At 43.6% G+C, this 22,979-nt stretch overlaps 1 protein-coding gene across 7 annotated transcripts in view; it reads right to left on the bottom strand.

The window, feature by feature from the left end:
- Positions 1-18,440, bottom strand: part of TRMT9B (tRNA methyltransferase 9B (putative)) — a 72,124-nt gene extending 53,684 nt beyond the window's left edge. For 4 of the 7 annotated variants that reach the window (XM_070781307.1, XM_070781305.1, XM_019953307.2 and 1 more), the window contains exons 1-2: positions 18,123-18,440; positions 17,316-17,466 (exon numbers count right to left, since the gene is read on the bottom strand). The gene's annotated coding sequence lies outside the window, so the exon portion shown is untranslated. The other 3 variants (XM_070781310.1, XM_070781308.1, XM_070781306.1) reach the window with 3 other exon arrangements.
- Between the last annotated feature and the right edge of the window lie 4,539 nt (positions 18,441-22,979).

The raw sequence follows: 22,979 nt of genomic DNA on the forward strand, positions 1-22,979 counted from the left end.
TGGTTTCTTCAGCAGTAAGCCTATAAGGAAGCTCTGTTTATTATTTCTAATTGAAAACTATAAATACCATTTGTACCCTTCACAGTTTCATCATAATTTACTTTAAAAAAATAAACAAATACAATTTGATTCTAAATTAAAAATTAAGTAAGACAGAAGATTTAACATAAAGCACTGATGGCAAGATATCTTGGTGATGGTGGTAAGCACTTAATGGAATCCAGGGTGCCATCTTCATGGACGGAATGTCCATGTCTCCTGCAGGATTCACATGTTAAAGCTCTGACTCTCCATGTGGCTGTATTTGGAGGGGGCCTATGCTATACTATGCTATGCTAAGTCGCTTCAGTCGTGTCCGACTCTGTGCGACCCCATAGACGGCAGCCCACCAGGCTCCATCGTCCCTGGGATTCTCCAGGCAAGAATACTGGAGTGGGTTGCCATTTCCTTCTCCAGTGCATGAAAAGAGAAAAGTGAAAGTGAAGTCGCTCAGTCGTGTCCGACTCTTAGCGACCCCATGGACTGCAGCCTACCAGGCTCCTCCGTCCATGGGATTTTCCAGGCAAGAGTAGTAGAGTGGGGTGCCATTGCCTTCTTGGAGGGGGCCTATCAGGGGGTAATTAAGATGAAATTAAGTCATAAGAGTATGGTCCTGATCCAGCAGGGTAGAGACACCAGAGAGGTCTCTCTCCACGTGCACACAGAAGGAAGGTCAGATAATGACACAGGGAGAAGGAGGCTGTCTGCAAGCCAGCAAGAAGGGAGCTCTCACCAGAAATCAGACCAGCTGGAACCTTGTGGGAAAACATATTTCTATTGTTTAAGCCACCCTGTCTGTGGTACTTGGTCATGCCAGCCCATGCTAAGACACTATTTTGTGACATGCACACTTATTTTACCAGGAAAGGCGATGATGTGTCTGTCATGAACGGGAACTCACTCACTCGTACTCAGTGGTGTCCAGCTCTGCGACCCCATGGACTGTAGCCTGCCAGGCTCCTCTGTCCATGGGATTCTCCAGGCACGAATACTGGAATGGGTGGTCATTTCCTCCTCCAGGGCATCTTCCCGGCCCAGGGATCAAACCCGCGTCTCCTGCGGCTCCTGCTTTGCAGTCGATTCTTTACCACTGAGCCACCTGGGAAGCCCCCCAAGGTGTACAATTCCAATAACATGGACATGTGAAATATTGAAAAATAAAGATGAAATACAATGTTTTTGATAAATAGTTTTTAAATAATAGCCCAAAAAGGACAATAATGACTTGAGTTTTTAAAAGTAGGCTTTTCCTTAGAAGGGCCAAGCAGTAGTGTACTTTCCTCATCAGGTCTTTGTTTGATGGCCTCCTAAACTGTTAGAAAATGAGACATTGAACAGCTCATGCACGAAAAAACTAGGGTCAGATGGGGGCAAATGGATATGAAACCAAAGCTTTCACTTTGATTGTTTACATCAGGATCTTAATTCCCTGGGCAGTCAGGGATATTGACAGAACAGTGCCTTTTCAGGCTAACTCTGCCCCGACTTCACTAAGAAAATGCAGACAGACCTCTTCCATTTCCATCTTTTTGCTCCACAGTCTCATGCATCCCTTTTGTTTCAGAATCCTCAGACTCCTCACCAAGGCTGGCCTCTCTTCTCCATGGATCCCATCTTTACGGGGACATCAGCCTCATTCATTGCTCTTTCTGTTCCGGCCTTTGGCTTTTGCCCATGGCCTCCTCTCCTCAGCCAGCAGACACACGGAGCCCCCTCTGCTTAAACAGAAACACAAAGCCACACACAAGGCAAGCCCTGCCAGGCCCTGCCTCTGCTCTCAAGCTTTACCCTCGTCTTCCTCCTTCCTTTTCAAGAGGGGTCCATGAATCCCACCTGTCTGCTTGTCCTCCAGTCTCCTCTCAACCCATCGCAGCCTGGCTGCCGTGTGACACACTCCATCACCAAGGTCTCTTGGGTCATCCTGCCACCTGTTTCCATCACTCGGTTTCAGAGAAACACCATCCTGGAGAGAAACTATGGTTGAGTTCCATAGGATGGTCATTTTGCTGGGACTTCGGGAACTCACTGTTAGTATGTGGACTAGAATATATTCTTTCTGAAGCCACTGGTCATCTTTCCAACATGAAGCCTCAGTTCAGTGCTGCTCAAGTGAAGGGTTCAGGATGCTAAGGAAGACTTGAAAGGAAATGGGTGCAGGATGTAAGGATGTTGAGGGAAGACCATGATGCTGGCATGGTCAGGCGAGGGAAATGTCAGCTGTGGAGTGAAGTTTATTTAAGCTCTGGGTCACAGTGAGAATGCAGGCCGTTATAAATACTTGAGAGCCAATGGGTAAATAAAAGAAAACTATATAATTATGTTTCTGAATGACTAAAACCTTCCTGTACTAATTCTGCATGTGCAGGGGTCTACCCTGCCACACTGTGGTCTAGTTTAAATAAACAAATCCAAGGTCTAACTAAAGTAGTCACAGCTTTAACTAAAGTAATTGATACACAAAGTATTCAATAACCTGAATAAATGCTTTAATGATTACTATTACCTGTAAGAAAATTTTCTGTGTCGAAATACATAGTTTTCCTTCATTTTAAAAATTATTCCATTATCCTTCAATTTCCTTTTTTTTAATGGACAAATCATAATACACAAAACCCTGGGTATCATTCAGAGCAGCAAACTATGTGGTTAAAACTTTGTAACTTGACAGTTGAGTCCACAGGGTGTACCTTGCCTACAATGCAGTTTTCTGTTTTTAACAGCACTTACAGTGGGATTCCTAGTAACTTCTGCTTTCTGAACATTTGCTGTCATCCTAAAGTGGTATGTTATACATAAAACCATCAACATATCCAAAATATAATCATCTTAATGAGAATAAACATCTCCTGTATGCGCATACTTCCACTGCATCTCAAAAGGCCTAAAGTTTAACAAGTAAAATAGACAGATTACCTAACATAAATGACTTTAAAAATATCTGGCTGAACATTCCACTTGGAGGTTTAAACATCTCCTGCATACATAGGAATGTGCACGTGTGTCTGTGTAGCTTTTTTAAGGGAATGGTGGATTGTCTGGCCCAATTTTTCATGGTCATGTGGGAATATAACATTCTTGGCTCGCGAAACAAGAAAAGGTAGGTCTGCATTTCTGCCAACTAGATGCAAAGCCTCAAGAGCTTCCTGCAAAGGAAAGCCAGCCTGGAGAATCCAGGCAGTGTCTGCAGGAGGAAAAATTAATGGTAGAAGGTTGCAGGGCCTTGATGATGAATGGCCTTAACAGCTTCAAAAGCAGCCTTTTCTCTGGTTTCAGGCCTGTCTGTCAGTGGATTCTCTGGGCTCTGGTCCTACTCTTTAACCCATATTCAACTGGATGGCAAGAAGTAGTTTGCTCAGAAGTCTCACTGAGTACATCCTCCTCATCTCCTAAGAGCTTGGGTGAAATGTCAGTGCCTAGGGTGAGTGCCGCTTGTAAAAGGTTTCAGCTGGGCCTGGAATGACAGCAATGCTCTCATTTATTAATTTCCCTCAATTGAGCCATGTTCCCTGACATGCCATTACCTGGCCTACTGAAGGTAACATTGTCTACATTTCTCTAGCACATGAAGTACCTATTAGTACATTTTTTAAATATTTAGGTAATTTAAAAATTAACAGCATGCATTGGTGTGGAACTTTGGCTACAACTGATGAGCAAATCGTGATGCATTATTATTAGTAAGTGTCCATAGTAGGTAGTAGACTTCACAGTTTGTAGTGTTGTGTACTGTGGGTTTTGCCACATGCAAATGTCATGTATCCACAGTTACCCACACACCATGCAGAATAGTTTCACTGCCATAAACCCTCTGTGTCCACTTAATTCACCTCTTTTTCCCCACCAAAAACCCCTGATCTTTTTACTGTCTTTGTAGTTGTTCCCAGATGTCAAAAAATTGGGATTATATATAGAATTTAGCCTTTTCAGCCTGGTGTATTGACTTAGCAATTATGCACTTAAAGTTCCTTCTCCATGTCTTTCTGTAGCTCCATAGATATCTTCATCATGGAATAATATTCCAGGACTTCCCTGGTGGCCCAGTGGTTAAGACTCCACACCACCAATGGAAGGAGCGTGGGTTTGATTCCTGGTCAGGGAAGTTGTGCATGATGCAGCCAAAAAAAAAAAAAAACACGACAGCAGCAACTATGACTAGTATAGCACTGTATGAACAGCTTATCCATCCACCTATTGGAGGACTTGTGGATTATATGTGAATTTGGGATGTTTGCGTTATAAAACGTGTGTGCAGGTTTTTGTGTGGATTTGCCTGATAATTTTTTGGTACTCAGCAATACAAGTGTGGTCTAATGCAAGCAGACTTGTGGATGCTGTTCATTTTTGGTGCTCATGAGATATTCACTTTGAGTCTTCTTTTCTCAATGCTCCTTAACACCTGTTGGGCTCTCAGCTATCATCTCTGGCTGGAAGGTAACTTCTGTAGATGTATTTTCTGAAGCTCAGTTACTACTGATCACCAAAAGTTTATTAAGTTTCTTCAAGTCTGCTATTACAGATGAATGAGATTTCTTGGTTGAGTCCACAGAAGGCTGGTATCTGCCAATGAGACTTCAAGAGAGGGAGCAATTCCCACCCAGCAAATGTGGCAATTTCTTGTTTGTTCCAGACATGTCAGTATTACTGTCCAGATCTATAAACCCCCAATGGAAACCAAGTTAAAAAATTTCAAATGAAGGGTCATATTTTAATGCTTCTATTTCCATAAAGGTCTTCCCTGGTGGCTCAGACGGTAAAGAATCTCCCTGCCAGTGCAGGAGACGCGGGTTTGATCCCTGGGTCAGGAATATCCCCTGGAGGAGGAAATGGCAACCTACTCCAGGATTCTTATATGGAGAACCCCCAAGACAAAGGAGCCTGGTGGGCTACAGTCCATGGGGTCTCAAAAGAGTCAAGACATGACTGAGCGAGTAAATAACAACAATTTCCGTAAAGGGACTAATAAGTTGAGATCAGATGCATCGGGGGTTTTTTTTTGTTTTTTGTTTTTAACTTTCTTATTTTGTATTGGGGTATAGGTGATGAATCAGGGCTTCCCTGGGAGCTCAGCTGGTAAAGAATCTGCCTGCAATGCAGGAGATCCTGGTTCCATTTCTGGGTTGGGAAGATCCCCTGGAGTAGGGATAGGTTACCCACTTGGCTAGTATTCTTGGCTGGAGAATCCCCATGGGTAGAGGAGCACTGGTGGGCTACAGTCCATGGGGTCTCAAAGAGTTGGACACGACTGAGCGACTAAGCACAGCACATGGCTGATTAATAATGTTGTGATGGTTTCAGGTGAGCAGTGAAGGAATGCAGCCTTACATTTACATGTGTCCCTTGACCCCCAAACGCCCCTCCCATCCAGGCTGCCACATAACATTGAGCAGAATTCCATGTGCTATACAGTGGGACCTTGTTGGTTATACATTTTAAATAAAGCAATGTGTACATGTCCATCCCAAGCCCCCTAACTTGACATTATTACCTACTTCCACAGCCAAAGGAAGCATATTTTTCTCTTTATGTAGAAGGACCACATTCTGCTACCTGTCTCGTTTCATCTCACCTTCCAAGCCAACAGGTGGCTGTTGGTTTGTTGCCTGTTTCCAGGAAGTTCATGTCCCCTGTGTTATGTTTTTGGTCACGTGGACTAGTTCTGTTTGATCTCATGCTGTCGATCCCCTGGTTCTTTGTGCTGCTGGAGGCTGTTCCCTGACTCCATTCTAGATGCCACGCCTTTTCTCTTAAAAACATCTGTGGTCAGCGTATTATGACAGTTGTAACAGAAGAGCTAGCTTCCTTGTGTGAGGATGGAATTCGAGACCCTGGGTGCTTTTATCAGCAGGCAGCTTGTTTAGATGATCCCAGATTCCTTTCTCTGATGAATTCTGCAGAGACAGTGCTGGACTTCCGCCCAACAAAGTGTGATGCTGGAGAAGTATAATGAAAAACATCCTGACGGGAAATAATGTTCTTTTCCCCTTCCATTTTTAACTTCATTTAAAAATCGATATGGTGGATATATACCCCAAAGAACTGGAAGCAAGGGCTTGTGGAGAGATTTGCACACACATGTCCATAGCAGCATTATTCACAGCTGCCAAAGGTGGAAGCGACTCAAGTATCCACTTAGACATGAATGAATTAACATAATGTGTATATACATACAGAAGAATACTTGTGTTGTTTAGTCGCTCAGCCGTGTCCAACTCTATTGCCACCCCATGGACCTCCAGACTCCTGTCTGTGGGATTCTCCAGGCAAGAATACTGGAGTGGGTTGCCATCTCCTCCTCCAGGGGATCTTCCAACCCAGGAATCGAACACGCATCTCCTGCATTGGTAGGCAGATTCTGTACCACCGAGCCACAGGGAAACCCATAGAAACATACTATTCAGCCTTAAATAGAAGTATAACTCTGATATATGCCACAGCATCAATGTATATTTTGCTAAGTGAAATAAGGCAGTCACACAAGGACAAATACTGTGTGATCCCACTAATATAAGGTACCTAGAGTAGTCGATGGCACCCCACTCCAGTACTCTTGCCTGGAAAATCCCATGGATGGAGGAGCCTGGTGGGCTGCAGTCCATGGGGTCACTAAGGGTCGGACACGACTGAGCGACTTCACTTTCACTTTTACCTTTCCTGCATTGGAGAAGGAAATGGCAACCCACTCCAGTGTTCTTGCCTGGAGAATCCCAGGGACAGGGGAGCCTGGTGGGCTGCCGTCTATGGGGTTGCACAGAGTCGGATACGACTGAAGCGACTTAGCAGCAGCAGCAGCAGCAGAGTAGTCAAACTCATAGAAACAGGAAGTAGAAACAGTGGTTGCCAGGAGCTGGGAGGAGAGGTAAATGGGGAGTTGCTGTTTAATAGGTGTAGTTTCAGCTTTGTAAGATGATAAACATTCTGGAGATAAACGATGATGATTGCACAGCAATATGAACATACTTAATGCCACTGAATTACAAACTTAAAAATGGTTAAAATGGTAAGTTTCATGAAAGTCACTATTACAATTAATGCAATAATGCTACACAACACTTAATCTTGGGTGAGATCTTAAGTGCAGGCTTGCTGGGGCAGTCCCCACCCACGCTTCTTTTCCCCAGGGCACTCATTAATACAGGCAGACCTTGAAAATACTGTGGGTTCGGTTCCAGACCACCGCAGTAAAGCAAATATGGCAATAAAGTGAAGAACGTGAAATTTTGGTTCCTGTTACAATAAAAGTTATGTTTGTAATATACTGTAGTCTATAAGTGTGCGACAGCATTATGTATCAAAAATGTATGTACCTTAATTAAAAAATACTTTATTGCTAAAAATGCCAACTGTCATCTCAGCGTTCAGTGAGTCTTAATCTTTTTGCAGTAGTTAACATCAAAGATCACTGATCACAGATCAACATAGCAAATATAATAACAATGAAAAAGTGTGAAATAGTGTGAGAATTACCAAAAAGTGACACAAGGTGAACACATGGTGTTGGAGAAATAAATGGCACTGATAGACTTGCTCGATGCAGGGCTACTTCCAACCTTCAATTTGTAGGCAAGACAAAATCCACAAAGTGGAATAAAATGAAGCACAATATAATACCATCTGCCCGCAGTGCCCCCGCTCTTTGCTCTCAGAAGTGCCCCAGGTTGAACAGTAAGTCACATGATCACCCTGGTTCTATTTTGTGATCGCATAAATCATTGTATTGCCATCTTCATTTTAAAACATCTTAACATTTAGAACATGCCTGCATTTTCTAGAATCACTCTAATTATAAACACGGTGTCCCAGAGAACGCTACAGTCTCCAGTATTTTTATTTTTTAATTTAAAACAACACTTATTTATTTGCTCATAACTCTGTTGGTTAGATGTTTGGCACAACATGGCTGAGTTTTCCTCTCCGACTATGGTTAACACTGAGACCAAGATAATCAGCCAGGGTGAGCTGTCAGCTAGAGGTTCTGGGGTAAAATCTGCTTCCAAGCCAATTCTTGGAATTGAATTCAATTTCGTGTGGTCATAGGACTGAAATCGTTGATCAGAATGAGGTTCCCCTTTCCTTGATGGCCCTCTTCACATTTAAAAAAAATTACTGATTACTTGCCGAACAATGACTGAAGTACCAAAAGCAGCCCTCCATTCTCACGAACTCTTTACTTCTTTAAACACTAAAAGCCTCTTTTTTTTTTTAATTGAGGTAATCCTGGTTTGTAACATTATATACATTGCACGTGTGCAGCATTATATTTTGACTTCTGTCTACACTGCAGTGTGCTCACCGCTAAAAGTTTAGTTTCCCATCACCCACTCCATAACCACTTCTCTGCTCTCTGTACCTGTATGTTTGTTTGTGGTTTTTAAATTTTGGTTTGTTCGTTTATTTTGTTTTGTTCTATATTCCACGTAAGAGTGAAAATACATGGTATTTGTCTTTCTCCATCTGACTTATTCCACTTACCATAATATGTTCAAGGTCAGTGTTGTAGTAAATGGAAGATTGCATCTTTTTATGGCTAAGCGATATTCCGTTGTGTACATAAACCACATCTTCTTTGTCCATCCATCCATAGACAGAGTGGGCCTTTGTTTCCATGTATTAGCCGTTGTAAGTAGTACAATGAACGTGATGGTGTATATATCTTTTATAATTAGTGTTTTTGTTTCTTTAAATAAATATCCAGGAGCGGAATTACTGGATCATATGGTAGTTCTATTCTTAATTTTTTGAAGGATCTTCATATTGTTTTCTGTAAGTGATTGCACTGGTTTACATTCCCACCAACAGTATATGTGGGCTTCGTTTTCTCCACAGCCTTTCCAACACTTGCTATTTCTTGTGTTTTTGGTAATAGCCATTCTAATGGCCCGGAGAAGGCAATGGCACCCCACTCCAGTACTCTTGCCTGGAAAATCCCATGGACGGAGGAGCCTGGTAGGCTGCAGTCCATGGGGTCGCTAGAGTCGGACATGACTGAGCAACTTCACTTTCACTTTTCATTTTCATGCATTGGAGAAGGAAATGGCAGTGTTCTTGCCTGGAGAATCCCAGGGATGGGGGAGCCTGGTGGGCTGCCGTCTATGGGGTCTCACAGAGTCGGACACGACTGAAGCGACTTAGCAGCAGCATTCTAATCGCCATGAGGTGATACCTCATTGTGGCTTTGATTTGCATTTCCCTGATAATTTGTGATATTAAATATATTGTCATGTGCCTCTTGGCCATCTGCATGTCTTCTCTGGGAGAATGTCTATTCAGCTCCTCTGCCTGTGTTTTAATTGGGTTGTCTGGCTTTTTATTGTTGAGTTGTAGAAGTTTTTGGTATTTTGTTTAGATATTAACCCCTTACTTGATACACGATATGCAAATATCTTCTCCCACTTGTTAGGCTGTCTTTTCATTTTGTTACTGGTTCCTTCTGCTGGGAAGAGGCTTCTTAGTTTCATGTCGTCCCATTTGTTTCATGGCTGATTTTGTTCCCCTTGCCTGAGGAGACATGTCCAGAAAGACATTACTAAGACCAACTGCAAAGAGAATACTGCCTGTGTTTTCTTCTAGTAGGTGTATGGTTTCAGGTCTTACATCAAGTCTTTAATCCAATTTGAGTTTCTATTTGTGTATGGTTTAAGACTAGTATGATTTCATTCTTTTGCATGTGGCTGTCCGGTTTTTCCAAGAACATTTATTGAAGAGACTATCCTTTCTCCTTGTATGTTCTTTGCTCTTTTGCCATAAATTAATTGTCCATATGTGTGTAGGTTTCTTTCTGGGCTCTCAATTCTGTTCCATTGATCTGTGTGTCTATTTTTCTGCCAATACCATGCTGTTTTTACTACTATGTTTCTATAGTATAATTTAAAGTCAGGCAGTATAATTTTATAGTATAATTTAAAATCAAACCCAGCTTTACTCTTTTCTTCTCAGGATTGCTTATTTGGGATCTTTTGTGGCTCTAAATACATTTAAGGGGTTTTGGTTCTATTTCTATGAAAAATGTTGAAATTTTGATAGGTATTGAACTTAACCTGTAGATTGTTTTAGATAATATGTAAATTTTAACAATTTTAATTCTTCCAATCCATGAGCATCTAATATCTTTCAGGGTTTTTTTGTCTTCTTTTGATTTCTTTCAGTAATGTCTTATAGTTTTCAGGGTACAAGTCTTTCACTTCCTTGATTAAATTTATTCCTAGATGATATTATTCTTTTTGTTGTGACTATAAATGGGATTGTTTTCTCAATTTCTCTTTCTGCTAGTGTGTTGTTAGTGTGCACTTTGGCAGCACATAATACTAATATTAGTTTGTTACTAGTGTATAGAAATGCAAAATCCAATTTTATGTATTGACTTTGCACCCTGAGGCTTTACTTCTAATAGTTTATTATTTCTAATAGTTTGTGGTGGGGTCATTAGGATTTTCTATATATAAAATCATGTCATCTTCAAATAGTGACAGTTCTTCCTTTTCAATTTGGATGCTTTTTATTTATTTTTCTTGCCTAATTCTCTTCAATACCATGTTGAATAAGTGTGGTGAGAGTGTGCATCCTTGTTCCTGATCTCAGAGGGACAGCCTTCCGTTTTCAATGTTCAGTATGATGTTAGTTGTGGGTGTGTCATATAAATTTTGCCTTAAAAAATGTATCACAACCCCGTGGTCTCTCTTCCCACATCCCTGATTCAGTTTGGCACGTCAGTGATCTAACCAGTGATTTAAGACTTGGATGTTCTTCTGCTCTATAATACACTTGGCAAATCAAAAGACCATTTTGATTTTCAATCTTAAAAAAAAAAAACAACAGAGTTGTGTCCTACAACTTAATCTTTAAGCTCCATATAGCTAGACAAGAACTCATCATGCTTATAGCCCAGAGGGAGGAAAAAACCAGGTTTTTCTCTTGAATATTTACTCAAATAGGAATGAGAGAGAAAAAGAGGAGGGTGGGGGAAAGCTGGAATTAGGTCATTTGTGTGTTACTGTAACTTACAAAGGTGAATACCACTTACTGTTCCTCACAGTGAATCCGATTAAGGTTAGATTCAACCAGCTCCTCCCTGAGAATATACTCTAAATGGGCTTAGATGGGGGCTCACTGTGGAAGAGAATGCATTTGTCCTGAAGCTGCATTTACAGAGAAAGAGTACTGTTTTTATTTTGATGTGTTTATTTATGGTGACGTGGGGTCAAGTGGCTAAACTCTTGCTGTCACCACTGGATGTATAATATGATAGTGTGGTTTATCCCAGGCAGCGTTTATAATTCTGCATTTAAATTCTTTCATTACCTACCAGAGCAGATCTCTGAATGAACTCTCACCTTTTGAGACATGAAAATCAATTAGAAATTATATATGTATTAGACTAACAAATTCACTAAGTAACTCCATCTCCCTCAGCTACTCTTCTCTAATTTTAAGGTTCAAATATCAGAAGCAAATATAAAATGATTTCATTCAATAATCAAGACTTAATTCCTAGATGTGATAATATAATTTCTGAGTACAAATAAATGATAATGTGTTACTTAGGAATTATAAAGACCGAATCATATTTGATCTTCAACAGGGTTTCCCTGATAGCTCAGTTGATGAAGAATCTGCCTGCAATGCAGGAGGCCCCAGTTCAATTCCTGGGTTGGGAAGATCTGTTGGAGAAGGGATAGGCTACCCACTCCAGTATTCTTGGGCTTTCCTTGTGGCTCAGCTGGTAAAGAATCTTCCAGCAATGTGGGAGACCTGGGTTTGATCCCTGGGTTGGGAAGATTCCCTGAAGAAGGGAAAGGCTACCCACTCCAGTATTCTTGCCTGGAGAATTCCATGGACTGTATATAAGTTCATGGGGTCACAAAGAGTTGGACATGATTGAGTGACTTTCACTTTCAATCATATTTACTTTAATAACTCAAAAAAAAATCTGACAAGACTTAGAGTATGAAATAAGTAATTAGAGTGAATTCAAGCATACTCTTATTTTAATCTCCAATTAACAGGACATTTCTCTATTTAATCCTCTAAGGAAAAAAAAAATTAAAGTTCCAGAGCAAAGAAAGATTCAGTAGAAACACAGCCACACAGATAATTCATTTAATGAAAGAACCAGTCTTCCAGAAGCTATTATATCCCTGATCAAACCCTAGTTCCTCCTTTGTATTGCTATTCATTAAGTAGATAGGCTTTCTGGAACTTGAGTGGGGAGGAGCTTTTAAAAATCATTTTCTTGATATTTTACCTCAATTAAAAAACAGAAAGAAAAGAAGATTATTTCATATTCAAATAGAACCACCACAGGAAGGGGTAGGTCCTTAGGAATTTTAGTGATTTATTTGCTTGATGCTTTTTCTAGCAATTTCATCTGTAATGACTGTAACATCCATCTGCTTGAAATGCAAATTGGTTAGCAACTGGATCCTTTTTTGATTCTTACAATATATCATCTCTCTGCTTTGAATGAAATATTCTAGCTAAGTCTCTGATGAAATCTGTTTCCAGTAAGCTTTGGAAATGGAGTGTCACACAGCATCCATTCTGGTCTCCTCCAGGTGTGCCTTCCTCTGTCTCTAGGCTGGAGAACCATCAGCTACATTTCCCAGAGTCCCTTGCAGCCAGGGTTCTGGGCACAGCTTAGGTTCTGCCAAGTGAGAGGACCTGGATAAGAAGCGAGGTAGACGGTGTCTAAGGAAGATGTTCTGTTTCTGTCCTTGGTAACCAGGTTCTGTTACTAGCTTCCTGCGTGGAGTGGTGCTTTGTAGCAGCTTCTCTGATCACTGAACACAGCTCAGAGAGTGAGCTCTGATGTCAGCAGCTCAGGCAGCAGCTCCAATTTCCAGCCTCCGGACTTGGGCGATGATGGCAGCAACCCTAGGACACCAGTTCCGTGGAGCTCTCTGGGGCTCACCCCTCCAGTCCAGCCTGCAGCCTCTCCTCTCTAAGCAGCAGCAGCCTTTCCTTCCAGCCTTCCTGTGAGCACCTACTTCCCATATTAAACCCCTTTCTGCTTAAAATAGCTGGGATAGTTTCTCTTATCTGCACCATGACATTAAAACAAGAGAAAGGAAAGAGGACAGCCTTCGGTGCCCAGGACAGCAGGTAAAGCCTGGAGAGAACCACGAAAGGGAAAATGACCTCCACAGTGACTCCTTAAGGACCAGGGAGAAGTCACAGGCCCTGCCACCAAGAACTCCCCAAATCTGGGCACCACTCTTAGGGCCCAAGGATGAGGCCACAGCATAAAGGCTTAGAAATAGTCATGAGACATTTTGGAGAAAAAGGAAAAAAGAAAAACATGAAAGGAAAAATAACAAGAGGGGAGAGAGGAAGGAAAAAGAAGGGAAGAGAGAAGAGAAGAGGAAATAAAAAACCAAATAAAACCAGGCACTGGTGACAGTTCTCTGCCAGCTTCCTCACGTGACCTGGCCTGGGTGGCACTGCCCAGTCCGACCTGTTAGTGTCACAGAGCTGGGCTCACGGGGTCTCAGATGCAGATGCAGGGGCGCTTTCCACAGGAGAAATCAAGTGAATCCATCAGCTCTTGAATAGGTAGATTCAAACTGGATAAATACATATATTTTGTTTATTTCCAGCTATCCTATACACGTGTGCGTGCTAAGTCACTTCAGTCGTGTCCAGCTCTTTGTGACGCCATGGACTGAAGCCCGCTGGGCTCCTCTGTCCATATATTCTCCAGGCAAGAATATTGGAGTGGGTTACCGTGTCCTCTTCCAGGGGATCTTCCAGATCCAGGGATAGAAACCATATCTCAAATCTCCTGCCCTGGCAGGCAGCTTCTTTACCACTAGCGCCACCTGGCAAGTCCATCTATACATAGTGTTCTTTCTCTTGATAGATAGATAAAAAGAAGTCTAGTAGCTGGAAATTAGAGTCCATGGAATTGCAAGGAGTTGGACATGACTGAGCCCGAATGCATGCAGCTGAAAATATACAAAATATGTATTCTAAACAAAAATCTATTAGATTTTTAAAAAGGAAATGAATCCAGATGGCTTTAAAGTCAGACAGTTAATAATGCAAAGAGTTGACAAAACTAGTCAATTATGGTAAATATTGGCTTAGGCTCTGGGCAGCTTAAAAAAAAAAGATTGTCAATATGTTTTTTATAATTCAGTAGAGTGATCTGTAAGAAAAACAAATCCTAAGCTGTTTACACAAAACAATTAAGATTCTATGGAGATGTAATTCTTAATGTAAAAGAAAAGCAAGCGTGTCTCCCAGCCCAGCTTGCTGTTCAAGCCCCGCTCCCACACCACTGCCCCCCCTCGGCAAAGATATCTGTTATCTCTGCTGCTCGCTCTCTCCTCATCAGGAAACCTGCACACAGGAAGCGCACAGAGTCTCTGCAGGTGTTGTTCACTGGGCTTTAATCCTTCCCAACCCCAATATCACTTCCTAAAGCACACGTTCCTGACCTCCCTCCCTCTATGGGTCAAATTCCCTGTCTCCTCCCTTGACGTGTTTCCTGCATAGCACTCAGCACAGGTATAACGATAGGTTTACCTGTGTAGTACCAGCAGCCATGCTTCCAGGAGGGGTTACATCTGCTTTTCTTGCATCCTGAAGGCTTTAGCATGGTGTCTCAGGTGACTTAGGGATGCTCAACAAATAAAACCCTGCATGAGTCATATTGCTGCTTCAGCCCCAACTACTCCATTTCTAAGTATGTACCTGCCCAGGGGAAAACTATGGACTCTTATCGTTTTATGAGAACCACACTTTAATGGCATTAACAGAAGCTAGTTTATAAAAGATTTAAATTTGATTTTAGAATTTCATCTCCTTCCTCTCCCTGCTATCTCATCATTACCTCTCAGAACCACCACACATAACTTCGTTCAGCTAGATAAGCCGGTGGTCTGTCCATGGGGGAGGAGATACAGACTTGACAGTATAAGCCTCTAATTCTCCCCCAAACACTGATTACTAAGAGTCTATTGTACCCTGTAGTGTATTGTACAAAAGTATAATAAGTTAACCAGGACAGGAGAATGAGTCACCCAAATATTGAGTTCTACCATCAATTACACAGCAACCCCTCTGCAGCCCTAGGAGATGAGATTTAACCCATTTCTCTTTCTTGTAAGACAGCTCACAATGTGCATTTTACACCAGTTATTCCATTTGCTCCCGACTACCACCTTAGTTGGGCTTCCCAGGTAGCGCTAGTGCTAAAGAACCCACCTGCCATTGCAGGAGACATAAGAGATGCAGGTTTGATCCCTGGGTCGGGAAGATCCCCAGGAGAGGGCATGGCAACCCACTCCAGTATTCTTGCCTGGAGAATCCCACAGACAGAGGAGCTTGATGGGCTACAGTCCATAGGGTTGCAAAGAGGCAGACACCACTGAAGCAACTTAGCATGCATGCACGCACCACCTTAGTTACGAAATATTATTCCCATTTCACAGATGAGGAAATGTGGCAATTCAGTCCAGGTGATGGAGCTCAAACTCCAAGTGTTTCTCTGTTTGGAAAGTGAGTACCCAAAGTGAATGGTGCAACTCCTCTAGGACACTTCTTAGCTAGAGGTTCAGGCTGTCTGATGACATCAAGAAAGGAGAATCACACAGGCGAAGGGACGTTCGGTGGGTCGATTAGCACACCCACACTTCCAGCCTGACCACCAACCAAGCTGCACCAGAATCAGCCTCCATATTTAGTTCCTTCTGTCTTTAAGTAAATCACCACACAGTCTTCATCCCTTCCTGCCACTCTCCTCAGAACGCGTCCTAATTTATCTACGCTTAAAAGCATAAGACTGCACAGGCAAGTGCTGACAGCTTAATCGCAACGATACTTCATAGAAGGGCTAAATCACAGTGAGAGCTGATTCAGCTCCCATTTAAAATACGAATCGGAACATCAACATGCAGTAAACACAGGATTTAGTTGCATTTCTTCCTCAGCACGGAGGTCCTGTTTATTGCCAAGCTTGTCTGGCCCTCTGCCTTCCTCGAGGTAGTGCTGATAATTGTCCATCATAATGTGTCTCAGATTCTGGACACACGTTCTCTAAAGGCGCATGTGAATTCTTTACAAGTGGAATGCATATAAATATCCCCGTATCCACCTATCAGAAATACTGAAAGTATTAATACCTTCTTTACAGTCCTGTTAATCCCCTTAGGATTTGGCTTTAGAAGATATAGGTACACAGAGGGTTAAGATGTATTGGGAAAGCACCCCTCCCCCCACCACTGCCCCTCTGCTTTAAGGCAGAGTTAACCATGAGAACATAGCGTTTTTCATTTCCCATCCCTCCAGTAAGTAAAATCTTATTAAAACCTTGATGCTTTTGCTATACGAAGACAGACACACAAAAGGACAAAGTATTTCCAAAGAACATCATTTCATTAATTGAATCTTCCTAGAAAAAGGATTTCTTTTGGACTAAGAGAAGGGTCTATAGAGAACCCGCCTCTCAAACCTGACCGAATGCATTAAGAAAGCAGTTCTCTGGAGCAGTTTCCTTGGTGAGGAGATCCTTTCCAACCTGTCAAGGTCCACTTTAAAAGAAGTTATGGGCAATCAGGGGCCACCAGGGAGTCGCTTTCATTCTCTTCAAATGATCTTTCCCTCTGAGCTACTCTAGAGCAGCCCTCACCATCCCTGGAGACTCCTTCATACTGCGTTTCCAGCCGGGCATCAGGACAGAAAAACCTACAATTGTTCCTTCCTAAACTTCAAGACAGATTAACCGGTCATCAGTCAGAAATGTCAAGGATTCGCTGTGCTAATGAGTCACATGAATAATAGTACTTCAGCTCCTTAAACAAGGAGTTAAAAGCCAACTGTTAACCTGTATTATTGCCAGTAACCTTAAACTCAAATGACATAGCTGTGTTCTAGCTTTTCGCCCCCAGGAAATACTCCGTGTACATTTAAATGCATGCAGACATACCAATATAAAGATTCATCTGTGCTGTAGTTCACAACCGTACCCTGTTTCTATGCATCGCACGCTTAGAATGTTTATCACGAAGAACTCAAATAATATGTAAGGACATTTAGAGCAAATACTACACAAATTCTGCCAATCCCGTTTTGATATTCTTTCTTAAACTGTATTTTTGACATCAGCTTGGACTATTTCAATAAGTTTTTCCAGATCAACTAAAAAATATTCCCTGACAAACTTTCTGGCCTCAAGTTATGTTCGTTTATTGCCTCCAGCTAGTTAAAAATCAATTCCCAAGTGATAGCTTCCAAAGGGAAAGATACACATGTACTCCAGGAAAACACAAATTACTTTTCACCTTTAGATACGAAACAGGTCTCCTGCAGCTCCGGGTTCTGATTTATCCGCTGTCACATCCGAAGCCCATCCCCGCAGTCCCTTCCTGCACGTCAGGCTTCGCTGTTCGGATCACGTCTAAGTTTTCAAGGTAAGCAGGTCACCCTCGGCGACTGGAATGACAGCGGAAGAGCAGGCACTCACCCCAGGCGGTCAGACCCGGGACGCGGGCGCCCTAGAGCGCGGGAGGCGACCTGTCGCGCCCCCTCCTCCGGATCCAGGCGGGGAGGGCAGGAGCGGGGCCGGCCCAACTAGGGTGGAAGGGAGGCTCCTCGCCTCCCACCCCTGCGGACCACGGTCAACGCCACGGTCGCTGGTCCTGGCCGCGAGGTATGGGGGCGGGCAGCACTACGAAACCGAGTAGTTCCAATGCATTCTCGCACCCCCCGCCCTTCCCCGGAGCCGAGGCGGAAAAGCTGCCTTTGCATCAAAGCCAGGGGCTGCGCCGGGTGTAACTTCCACCCGGTGACCTACTTTAGAGTGTGAGAATGAACGCGATGGGGGGAAAACAAAATAGGGCGCGCGGGAGCCGGGCTTCGGGGACGCGCGTGGCCGAGTGGCATCGCGCGCCCGCGCGCGCCCGGGGCTTCCAAAGAGAAGTTGCGGCGCGGCCCCCGGAGGCCTGGGGCAGAGCCCGGGGGCCGTCGCCCCGCCAACGCCTCCCCCAGCCGCGGCCCGGGTGCGGGCTTCCCGGGGCTCGCGGGCCTCCGGACGATCAACGCGGCTCCCCGCCCCCACCTCTGTCCCCGCCTCCCCGACCCGCCCTCACCTCTCCGGGCGGCGCGCGAGCTCCGGCGGCCTGGGGACCCGGGTCAGCGGCGCCTCCGGGCCGGGAGGGCGGCGGCGGGCGCAGAGCGGAGCCCGGGGAGTGCCGCCTCTCGGCCCGGTCCCCTGGGAACGCCCCGCCCGAACGCGCCCGGAAAGTGAGGCTCTGCCGCGCCGCCTGGCCGGGAGATCGGGGTGACCTTCCTGCCTCTTCTCGTCGGTGTCTCCCGGCGCGGCCCGTCCTCCGTGGGGAGGCCAGGCCGAGGCGAGCACACCTGGAGCGCAGCAACGCCGTACCTGGGTGACAGCAGCGTGACGTTTCAGCGCGTCTTTTCTCATTTGATCCTGGCAACCACCTTCTGCCACCGAAAGGTCCCCATTGGGTATCTGGCAAAACCGGAGATCAGAGGGATTCAGTCCCAGGTGCCGCTGCTCGCTCTCTCCAGATCTTTTCACTCACATGGCCTTCGGACTAGACCCATCCAAGTAGCGTCAGTCAGAAGAAGGGATGGAACTTAGGTTGAAAGTTTCTGCGGCAAGTTGGACACAGATTCCTCCCTCCCCAGTCCCCCGCTTCTGTAACAGTAGGGCTAGCTACTTTCTATCAGGTCCTTCGCCTGGTCCAACAACTTAATCTTCAGAGGCCTATGACTTAAAAATGCGGCTACCCGATATTGGAAAAATAACATGTTGAGTAACTGTTCTGCCCCTCCTTGAGTTTGAGTATGACACTCCTGACCCCATGGGACAGAGATGAGTTGTATTTCCAGGCACGGTTTTCTGTGGGGACCCAACTACACCTCTCATATAACACCTCGATGATGTTATTTAAGGCAGTACCAAGAGGAGCTCAGCAGATACAGTTTGTGATTCTGGAATAGTTTTCTAGTGACTTACTATATTGGGAAACTTTGCTTGGGCATCTCTGTCTTAATGCCCAAGGGTAATCAAATTGACATTTCCTTTTTATATAAACTCCGTTTGGCATTTAAAAGGGGAAGAATCATGAGTCTGATGGTACATGTTCTTCTTGCCCAGAATGCCAGCCCACAGAAGTGCCACTGCTCATTTTTGTTTCCATTCAGTAGAGTTAGAGCTGCATTGTGTCCTTGGACGAGGGCTCCATACTGGATACTGGGGTATTCCTTGCTGCTGCTACTGCTGCTAAGTTGCTTCAGTCGTGTCTGACTCTGTGCGACCCCATAGACCTCCACCGTCCCTGGGATTCTCCAGGCAAGAACACTGGAGTGGGTTGCCATTTCCTTCTCCAATGCATGAAAGTGAAAAGTGAAAGTGAAGCCGCTCAGTTGTGTCTGACTCTTATCGACCCCGTGGACTGCAGCCTACCAGGCTCCTCCGCCCATGTTCCTTGCTGCTGCTGCTAAGTCGCTTCAGTCGTGTCTAAAAGGGCAGCGGGAGACAAAACTGCATATATATATGGGTTTTATGGGCCTCTCCCTTTTCCTGAACTATGTAAAAAATAACACTACCAAAAATCTCAATCTTTCTCAAGCACCTGTCCTGGTTCTCTGCTTTTCTCTATCTTCTTTCCCTGGACAGCCTCATCCATTTTGATGACTGCAAGCAGAATCTCTGTGAAGGTGCCTCAAGAGCTAGTCTTTGCATAAACCTCCCAACCCATATTGCCAGCAGCTTGCTTGACATCCCCTGCAGAGTGACCGCAGTACATTTGAATCTGAGGTCCTGTGCCCTCCATGACCTCATCCAGCTTCTCTTTGCATTTCTCTATCAATCCCATCCTCCCACTCCCCTGGTTTCACAAACTCTGCTTCTCCTGGCCCTCCGTATCCCACTGGCAGCCACCATCTACCATCAATCTTTGCAATACTTGTATTTACCTACTTCCCTCCCTTCTAACTGTTTCTACTTTACTTGTTTATGTCCTATTCCTTCTCACCTATGTGATTATATTGTTTAATTCCATGTCCTGACTTTCAAAACCATCTCTTCTTTGAAAACTTTTAGCTTTTATCTGGAACTAATCACCCTGTCCTGAGACTTTAGTGGTCTTTATCTATGTACCTCCTATAACACTTATCACCAACTTTTGAAAGTATTTGTTCATTTTTTTTTCAACAAATATTCATTGAACATCTATTATGTGCCAGGCACTATGCTAGGAAAACAGTGGTGAGCAAAACAGATAAAATTCCTACCCTCGTAATACAAAGGTGAGATGACAAACATTAATCAAATAATCACAGATACCAAAAATGAAATATGTCATCCAAACTGAAACCGGTCCCAGGGAGGATAGGTACAGACTGTCATGAAAGTTCACGTGTCTAATCTCTCTCCTTGCGGGAATTTGGCCGACTCAGCCTCAATATGTAGCCCAGAGCTGTATGTGGGGAGGTGTTCAGAGTTTTTGTTGAATGAACATATGCATCTATTTTTTACATGTAAGTGACTTGATATGTTTCTATATTGCAAAGTATTGAATAAAATAACAACAAACACTCATCACAACCCACTGTCGCTTAAGCTATTGGCTATTGTTCCATTACGGCAAATCCATGGATCGTCTCTCTCTAAATGCATCCTGTTTTCTTTGTCAGCATGGTGACAGGTGAATTTTTTGTAATCCCAGTAGCATTATCAAGAACATTCTTTATGGCAGAAGTTCTTCTATGTACGAACAGTTCACTGTTCTCACCAGCATCAGCCCCTTCACCTTCCGTATAGTTCAAAACATTTGCTGAGGAAGTAAAATAGCCTTGTGTTTTCTGCCCTGCTGGAAACTGTGTCATCCTCCACCCTCTGGGTCATTTCCCTGCTTCCTCTCCATCTCTGTAATTGTGTGAGCGTTGTTTCTGCATCCCCTTTCTTTTCATTTCTGCTATGTTGCTTTTTAACATCTTTTGCTTGTGATCCTGTCATTTTTGGGAATCAGTCTTTCACTGGAACAGTAAGTGACACATGTCTCCTAGTTTATTTTATCATTTTTTTTTTTTGTAGTGCTACTACGGAGAAGGCGATGGCAACCCACTCCAGTACTTTTGCCTAGAAAACCCTATGGACGGAGGAGCCTGGTAGGCTGCAGTTCATGGGGTCGCTAGAGTCGGACACAACTGAGCGACTTCACTTTCACGCATTGGAGAAGGAAATGGCAACCCACTCCAGCGTTTTTGCCTGGAGAATCCCAGGGACGGGGGAGCCTGATGGGCTGCCGTCTGTGGGGTCACACAGAGTCAGACAGGACTGAAGCGACTTAGCAGCAGCAGCAGCAATGCTGCTATGTAATTCTTTTTCAAAGAAGCACTTTTGAAAAAAAGACACAGAATCTCAAGTCTGATTTTTTTAATCTATTGTTTGTTTTCAGCCTCAAATAGATATGGAGTGGGAAAGTGACCTTATTTTCATGGTAGGAAAATAAAGAGTAAAAAAGAAGTTCAAACAACAGAAAATGTGTCATATAAAAACTAGAACATTTAGCATGTAGAAAAATACAGAGACATGATTTTGAAGATAATTTTAATGACCTGGAAATACAATAAAATGTTAAGTTAAAAAGCATTTTGAATAGATTTTAGGTTAGGTAAATCATATGTTCACATATGTGTACAGGAAAAATACTGTGTAAGTATACCAAAATGATAATAGTGATTTTCTCTGAGTGATACAATTTTCACTGTTACATTCTTCTATATATTTTTTTAAAGAGAAGGGGATGATATGCAGTTTCATAGCAAAGCATATTTCTATTTGTAGCCACAGTCTGTCCTCATGGATTTTATGGATTGTGCCTCCCTGCTGTTACTAACACTAATCAAGTATGTGAGAAGTAGTATTAACATATGAAAGGCCCTCTTGTTTCTTTCCTTTAATATTATTTTAAATACTCTGGTGCCGCAGTTTAAGTCCAGTTGTTTTAAATATAGAAGTCACAATTACCACACTGTTTCCATACCGGAAAGCTGCTCATGGCTATGTTAAAGACGCAGCCATATGTGCCCCATCTTGTACTGTGCTTAGATTACTTGTTGTATTTATGTTCTGCTTGGAGAAGGCAATGGCACCCCACTCCAGTACTCTTGCCTGGAGAATCCCATGGATGGAGGAGCTTGGTAGGCTGCAGTCCATGGGGTCACTAAGAGTCGGACACGACTGAGCAACTTCACTTTCACTTTTCACTTCCATGCATTAGAGAAGGAAATGGCAACCCACTCCAGTGTTCTTGCCTGGAGAATCCCAGGGACCGGGGTAACCCCAGTGGGCTGCCGTCCATGGGGTCACACAGAGTCAGACATGACTGAAGCGACTTAGCAGTTGTTAGGTACAGTCAAATGTCAACCCCCTGGGTAAACATCTTGATTACATCTACCTATTGTTAATGGTGATCTTGAGTTTATCTGAATGTCGACTCTAGGAAAAATGGAGATGTAGATTCATTGTGTGTGCTTGCACGCGTGTGCACACGTGCTTATGTGTGCACTTACATGTGTATATGCAGTTGCCAAAGATTAGATATTCTGGGGAAGATGGAAGGTGAATTTTAAAGTGGTTTTTATTTTTCCTTGATGATAATTTTGGAACTCTCTTGTGGGGTTAAAACTTTTTTTAAAAATTTAGACTAAATTAGTAATTAAGATTAGGTCCTAATACATGGCTTCCCTGGTGGCTCAGTGATAAAGAATTCGCCTGCAGTGCAGGAGATGCAGGAGTCCCAGGTTCAATCCCTGGGTCAGGAAGAACCCCTGGAGGAGGGCTTGGCAACCCACTCCAGTTTTCTTGCCCGGGAAATCCCATGGACAGAGGAGCCTGGCAGACCATGGTCTGTGGGGTCACAGAGGGTCAGACTAAAGTGACTGAGCACCCACCCACCCACATTACTAGAAGT

The sequence above is a fragment of the Bos indicus genome, chromosome 27, assembly GCF_029378745.1.
Source record: "Bos indicus isolate NIAB-ARS_2022 breed Sahiwal x Tharparkar chromosome 27, NIAB-ARS_B.indTharparkar_mat_pri_1.0, whole genome shotgun sequence".
Classification (NCBI taxonomy): domain Eukaryota; kingdom Metazoa; phylum Chordata; class Mammalia; order Artiodactyla; family Bovidae; genus Bos; species Bos indicus.